The sequence below is a fragment of the Arachis stenosperma genome, chromosome 4 (assembly GCF_014773155.1).
Source record: "Arachis stenosperma cultivar V10309 chromosome 4, arast.V10309.gnm1.PFL2, whole genome shotgun sequence".
NCBI classification, from domain to species: Eukaryota; Viridiplantae; Streptophyta; class Magnoliopsida; order Fabales; family Fabaceae; genus Arachis; species Arachis stenosperma.
Genome location: NC_080380.1, coordinates 69,989,476 through 69,996,403, shown reverse-complemented (window position 1 = coordinate 69,996,403; position 6,928 = coordinate 69,989,476). Strand labels below are relative to the sequence as shown.

Below are 6,928 nucleotides of genomic sequence, written 5' to 3'. Positions count from 1 at the left end.
GTATATCATTGGTGAGAGCTTCAGATAAGTGTATGAAGATGCCTTCCCTTCCGTCTCTCTGCTTTCCTACTGTCTTCATCCAATCCTTCTTACTCCTTTCCATGGCAAGCTCGTGTAGGGTTTCACCGTTGTCAGTGGCTACCTCCCATCCTCTCATTGAAAACGATTGCATATGCTCTGGTCACAGCATAGCGGAATTCATCTGTCGGTTCTCAATCAGGCCGGAATAGAATCCAGTGATTCTTTTGCGTCTGTCACTAACGCCCCGCCCTCAGGAGTTTGAAGCACGTCACAGTCATTCAATCATTGAATCCTACTCAGAATACCACAGACAAGGTTTAGACCTTCCGGATTCTCTTGAATGCCGCCATCAGTTCTTGCCTATACCACGAAGATTCCGGTTAAAGAATCCAAGAGATATTCACTAGAGCCTCGAATGCTTGTAGAACAAGAGTGGTTGTCAGTCACTTTGTTCATGGGTGAGAATGATGATGAGTGTCACGGATCATCACATTCATCAAGTTGAAGAACAAGTGATATCTTGGACAAAGAACAAGCGGAATTGAATAGAAGAACAATAGTAATTGCATTAATACTTGAGGTACAGCAGAGCTCCACACCTTAATCTATGGTGTGTAGAAACTCCACCGTTGAAAATACATAAGAATAGGGTCCAGGCATGGCCGAATGGCCAGCCTCCCAAAGTGATCAAAAGATCTAAAGAAAAGGTTCCAAAGATCAAAAGATGAAAATACAATAGTAAAAGGTCCTACTTATAAGAAACTAGTAGCCTAGGGTGTACAGAGATGAGTAAATGACATAAAAATCCACTTCCGGGCCCACTTGGTGTGTGCTTGGGCTGAGCAATGAAGCATTTTCGTGTAGAGACTCTTCTTGGAGTTAAACGCCAGCTTTTATGCCAGTTTGGGCGTTTAACTCCCATTTAGGTGCCAGTTCCGGCGTTTAACACTGGGATTTCTGTAGGTGACTTTGAACGCCGGTTTGGGCCATCAAATCTTGGGCAAAGTATGGACTATCATATATTGCTGGAAAGCCCAGGATGTCTACTTTCCAACGCCGTTGAGAGCGCGCCAATTGGGCTTCTGTAGCTCCAGAAAATCTACTTTGAGTGCAGGGAGGTCAGAATCCAACAGCATCTGCAGTCCTTTTCAGTGTCTGAATCAGATTTTTGCTCAGGTCCCTCAATTTCAGCCAGAAAATACCTGAAATCACAGAAAAACACACAAACTCATAGTAAAGTCCAGAAAAGTGAATTTTAACTAAAAACTAATAAAAAGTATACTAAAAACTAACTAAAACTACTAAAAACATACTAAAAACAATGCCAAAAAGTGTACAAATTATCCGCTCATCACAACACCAAACTTAAATTGTTGCTTGTCCCCAAGCAACTGAAAATCAAATAAGATAAAAAGAAGAGAATATACTATAGACTCCAAATTATCAATGAAACTAAGCTCCAAATTAGATGAGCGGGACTAGTAGCTTTTTGCCTCCGAACAGTTTTGGCATCTCACTTTATCCTTTGAAATTCAGAATGATTGGCTTCTTTAGGAACTTAGAATCCAGATAGTGTTATTGATTCTCCTAGTTAAGTATGATGATTCTTGAACACAGCTACTTATTGAGTCTTGGCTGTGGCCCAAAGCACTCTGTCTTCCAGTATTACCACCGGATGCATACATGCCACAGACACATAATTGGGTGAACCTTTTCAGATTGTGACTCAGCTTTGCTAGAGTCCCCAATTAGAGGTGTCCAGGGTTCTTAAGCTCACTCTTTTTGCCTTGGATCACAACTTTATTTCTTTCTTTTTCTTTCTTTTTCTTTTTCTCTCCTTTTTTCGTTTTTTTTTCTTTTTTCTCTTTTTTTTTTGTATTCACTGCTTTTTCTTGCTTCAAGAATCATTTTTATGATTTTTCAGATCCTCAGTAACATGTCTCCTTTTTCATCATTCTTTCAAGAGCCAACAATTTTAACATTCATGAACCACAAATTCAAAAGACATATGCACTGTTTAAGCATACATTCAGAAAACAAAAGTATTGCCACCACATCAAACTAATTAAGCTAGTTTTAAGATGAATTTGAAATCCTGTACTTCTTGTTCTTTTGTGATAAAAACAGTTTTCATTTAAGAGAGGTGATGGAGTCATATAACTTTAAGGCATAGACACTAAGACACTAATGATCATAAGACACAAACATGGATAAACATAAAGCATAATTTTCGAAAAACAGAAAAATAAAGAACAAGGAGATTAAAGAACGGGTCCACCTTAGTGATGGCGGCTTGTTCTTCCTCTTGAAGGTCTTATGGAGTGCTTGAGCTCCTCAATGTCTCTTCCTTGTCTTTGTTGCTCCTCTCTCATGATTCTTTGATCTTCTCTAATTTCATGGAGGAGGATGGAATGTTCTTGGTGCTCCACCCTTAGTTGTCCCATGTTGGAACTCAATTCTCCTAGGGAGGTGTTGATTTGCTCCCAATAGTCTTGTGGAGGAAAGTGCATCCCTTGAGATGAATCTCTTCATCTCCCATGACTCGGAGGTGGAAGCTTTTGCCTTCCCTTTCCTCTTTCTAGAGGTTTCTCCGGCCTTGGATGCCATAAATGGTTATGGAAAAACGAAAAAGCAACGCTTTTACCACACCAAACTTAAAAGGTTTGCTCGTCCTCGAGCAAAAGAAGAGAGAAGAGAGTAGAAGAAGAAGAAAATGGAGGAGATGGAGGAGGTTGAGGTGATTGATGAATGGGTGAAGAAGAGAGAGAGAGAGTGGTGGGGTTGGTGGGGATCCTGTGGGGTCCACAGATCCTGTGGTGTCAAGGAAAAGTCATCCCTGCAACAAATGGCATTCAAAATCGCGTTTTGAGCCATTTCTGGCGTTAAACGCCGGGCTGGTGCCCATTCCTGGCGTTTAACGCCAGGTTCTTACCCTTTTCTGGCGTTTAACGCCAGTCTGGTGCCCCTTTCTGGCGTTAAACGCCCAGAATGGTGCCAGACTGGGCGTTAAACGCCCAACTGCTAGCCTCACTGGCGTTTAAACGCCAGTGGGTTCTTCCTCCAGGGTGTGCTATTTTTCTTCCTGTTTTTCATTCTGTTTTTGCTTTTTCAATTGATTTTGTGACTTCTCATGATCATCAACCTACAAAATAAAATAAAATAACAAAAGAAAATAGATAAAATATAACATTGGGTTGCCTCCCAACAAGTGCTTCTTTAATGTCAGTAGCTTGACAGAGGGCTCTCATGGAGCCTCACAGATATTCAGAGCAATGTTGGAACCTCCCAACACCAAACATAGAGTTTGAATGTGGGGGTTCAACACCAAACTTAGAGTTTAACTGTGGGGGCTCTGTTTGACTCTGATTTGAGAGAAGTTCTTCATGCTTCCTCTCCATGGTGACAGAGGTATATCCTTGAGCCTTAAACACAAAGGATTCTTCATTCACTTGAATGATCAATTCACCTCCATCAACATCAATCACAGCCTTTGCTGTGGCTAGGAAGGGTCTGCCAAGGATGATAGATTCATCCATGCACTTCCCAGTCTCTAGGACTATAAAGTCAGTAGGGATGTAATGGTCTTCAATCTTTACCAAAACATCCTCTACAAGTCCATGAGCTTGTTTTCTTGAATTGTCTGCCATCTCTAGTGAGATTCTTGCAGCTTGTACCTCAAAGATCCCTAGCTTCTCCATTACAGAGAGAGGCATGAGGTTTACACTTGACCCTAAGTCACACAGAGCCTTCTTGAAGGTCATGGTGCCTATGGTACAAGGTATGGAAAACTTCCCAGGATCTTGTCTCTTTTGAGGTAATTTCTGCCTAGACAAGTCATCCAGTTCTTTGGTGAGCAAAGGAGGTTCATTCTCCCAAGTCTCATCTCCAAATAACTTGTCATTTAGCTTCATGATTGCTCCAAGGTATTTAGCAACTTGCTCTTCAGTGACATACTCATCCTCTTCAGAGGAAGAATACTCATCAGAGCTCATGGATGGCAGAAGTAAGTCCAATGGAATCTCTATGGTCTCATTTTGAGCCTCAGATTCCCATGGTTCCTCATTAGGGAACTCATTGAAGGTCAGTGCACGCCCATTGAGGTCTTCCTCAGTGGTGTTCACTGCCTCTCCTCCTTCTCCAAATTCGGCCATGTTGATGGCCTTGCACTCTCCTTTTGGATTTTCTTCTGTATTGCTTGGAAGAGTACTTGGAGGGAGTTCAGTAACTTTCTTGCTCAGCTGTCCCACTTGTGCCTCCAAATTCCTAATGGAGGACCTTGTTTCAATCATGAAACTTTGAGTGGTTTTGATTAGATCAGAGACCATGGTGGCTAAGTCAGAGGGGTTCTGCTTAGAATTCTCTGTCTGTTGCTGAGAAGATGATGGAAAAGGCTTGCCATTGCTAAACCTGTTTCTTCCACCATTATTGTTGTTGAAACCTTGTTGAGGTCTCTCTTGATTCTTCCATGAGAAATTTGGGTGATTTCTCCATGAAGAATTATAGGTGTTTCCATAGGGCTCTCCTAGGTAATTCACCTCTTCCATTGAAGGGTTCTCAGGATCATAAGCTTCTTCCTCAGATGAAGCATCCTTAGTACTGCTTGGTGCATTTTGCATTCCAGACAGACTTTGAGAAATCAAATTGACTTGTTGAGTCAATATCTTGTTCTGAGCCAATATGGCATTCAGAGCATCAATCTCAAGAACTCCTTTCTTCTGACTAGTCCCATTATTTACAGGGTTTCTTTCAGAAGTGTACATGAATTGGTTATTTGCAACCATTTCAATTAGCTCTTGAGCTTCTGTAGGCATCTTCTTCAGATGAAGAGATCCTCCAGCAGAGCTATCCAAAGACATCTTGGATAGTTCAGAGAGACCATCATAGAAAATACCTATGATGCTCCATTCAGAAAGCATGTCAGAAGGACATTTTCTGATTAATTGCTTGTATCTTTCCCAAGCTTCATAGAGGGATTCTCCATCCTTCTGTCTGAAGGTTTGGACTTCCACTCTAAGCTTACTCAATTTTTGAGGTGGAAAGAACTTTGCTAAGAAGGCATTGACTAGCTTTTCCCAAGAGTCCAGGCTTTCTTTAGGTTGTGAGTCCAACCATGTTCTAGCTCTGTCTCTTACAGCAAAAGGGAATAGCATAAGTCTATAGACTTCAGGGTCTACCCCATTAGTCTTGACAGTGTCACAGATTTGCAAGAACTCAGCTAAGAACTGATGAGGATCTTCCAATGGGAGTCCATGAAACTTGCAATTCTGTTGCATTAGAGAAACTAATTGAGGCTTAAGCTCAAAGTTGTTTGCTCCAATGGCAGGGATAGAGATGCTTCTCCCATAGAAGTCGGGAGTAGGTGCAGTAAAGTCACCCAGCACCTTCCTTGCATTGTTGGCATTGTTGTTGTTTTCGGCTGCCATGGCTTCTTCTTCTTTGAAGAATTCGGTCAGGTCCTTAACAGAGAGTTGTGCCTTAGCTTCTCTTAGTTTTCGCTTCAAGGTCCTTTCCGGTTCAGGATCAGCTTCAACAAGAATGCCTTTGTCTTTGTTCCTGCTCATATGAAAGAGAAGAGAACAAGAAAATATGGAATCCTCTATGTCACAGTATAGAGATTCCTTGAGGTGTCAGAGGAAAAGAAAAATAGAAGAAAGAAGTAGAAGAATTCGAACTTAATCAGTTAGAGTTCGAATTGTGCATTGAAGAGGAGTGATACTCCATAAATAGAAGGATGTGAGAAGAGGGGAAGAAGATTTTCGAAAATTAAGTTAAAAAGATTTAAAAACATTTTGAAAAACTTTAATTGATTTTCGAAAATAAAAGTGGGAAAGAAATCAAGTGATTTTTGAAAAAGATTTTGAAATTAGAAATCAAAAAGATATGATTGAAAACTATTTTAAAAAAAAAGATGTAATTAAAAAGATATGATTGAGAAGATATGATTTGAAAACAATTTTAAAAGATATGATTTGAAAACAATTTTAAAAAGATTTGATTTAAAAGAAAAAAATTAATAACTTGGCTATCAAGAAAAGATATGATTCAATCATTAAACCTTTCTCAACAGAAAAGGCAACATAATTGAAATGTTGAATCAAATCATTAATTGATAGCAAGTATCTTTAAAAATGGAAAGAAAGTAATTTTGAAAAAGATTTGATTGAAAAATTGATTTGAAAAAGATTTGTTTTTGAAAAGATTTTGAAAACTAAAAAAAATTGAGTTGAAAACAAAATCTTCCCCCTTTAGCCATCCTGGCGTTAAACGCCCAGAATGGTGCACATTCTGGCGTTTAACGCCCAAAATACTACCCTTTTGGGCGTTTAAACGCCAGTTTGTCCTTCTTCACAGGGCGTTTTGAACGCCCAGCTTTTTCTGTGCAATTCCTCTGCAGTATGTTCTGAATCTTCAATTCTCTGTATTATTGACTTGAGAAGACAAAAATATTTTTGGATTTTTAATAATAAGGAGAAATCAAAATGCAACAAGAATCAAATAACAATGCATGCAAGACACCAAACTTAGCAGTTTGTAGACTACTGACACTAATGAGAATGCATATGAGACACACAAAAACACTCAAGTCAATAGAATTTAAAGATCAGAGCAATGAAATCATCAAGAACAACTTGAAGATCAATGAAGACACATGCATGAATGCAATAAGAACATAAATATGCAATTGACACTAAACTTAAGATGAGACACTAGACTCAAACAAGAAATATTTTTGGTTTTTATGATTTTATAATTTTTTTGTGTTTTTTCGAAATTTATGTAGAAAAAGAAAATAAAGGTATCAAAATTCTTAATGAGAATTCCAGGAATCATGCAATGTTAGTCTAAAGCTTTAGTCTAAAGGAATTAGACATGGCCGGCTAAGCTTCAGCAGGACATTGCATTCAAG

At 39.3% G+C, this 6,928-nt stretch overlaps 1 non-coding gene across 1 annotated transcript; it reads left to right on the top strand.

Moving 5' to 3' along the window:
- Positions 1-4,931: 4,931 nt before the first annotated feature.
- On the top strand, positions 4,932-5,039 carry LOC130977872 (small nucleolar RNA R71). The gene has a single exon (XR_009085545.1). It is a non-coding gene; the product is annotated as a small nucleolar RNA R71 (small nucleolar RNA).
- Positions 5,040-6,928: the final 1,889 nt, after the last annotated feature.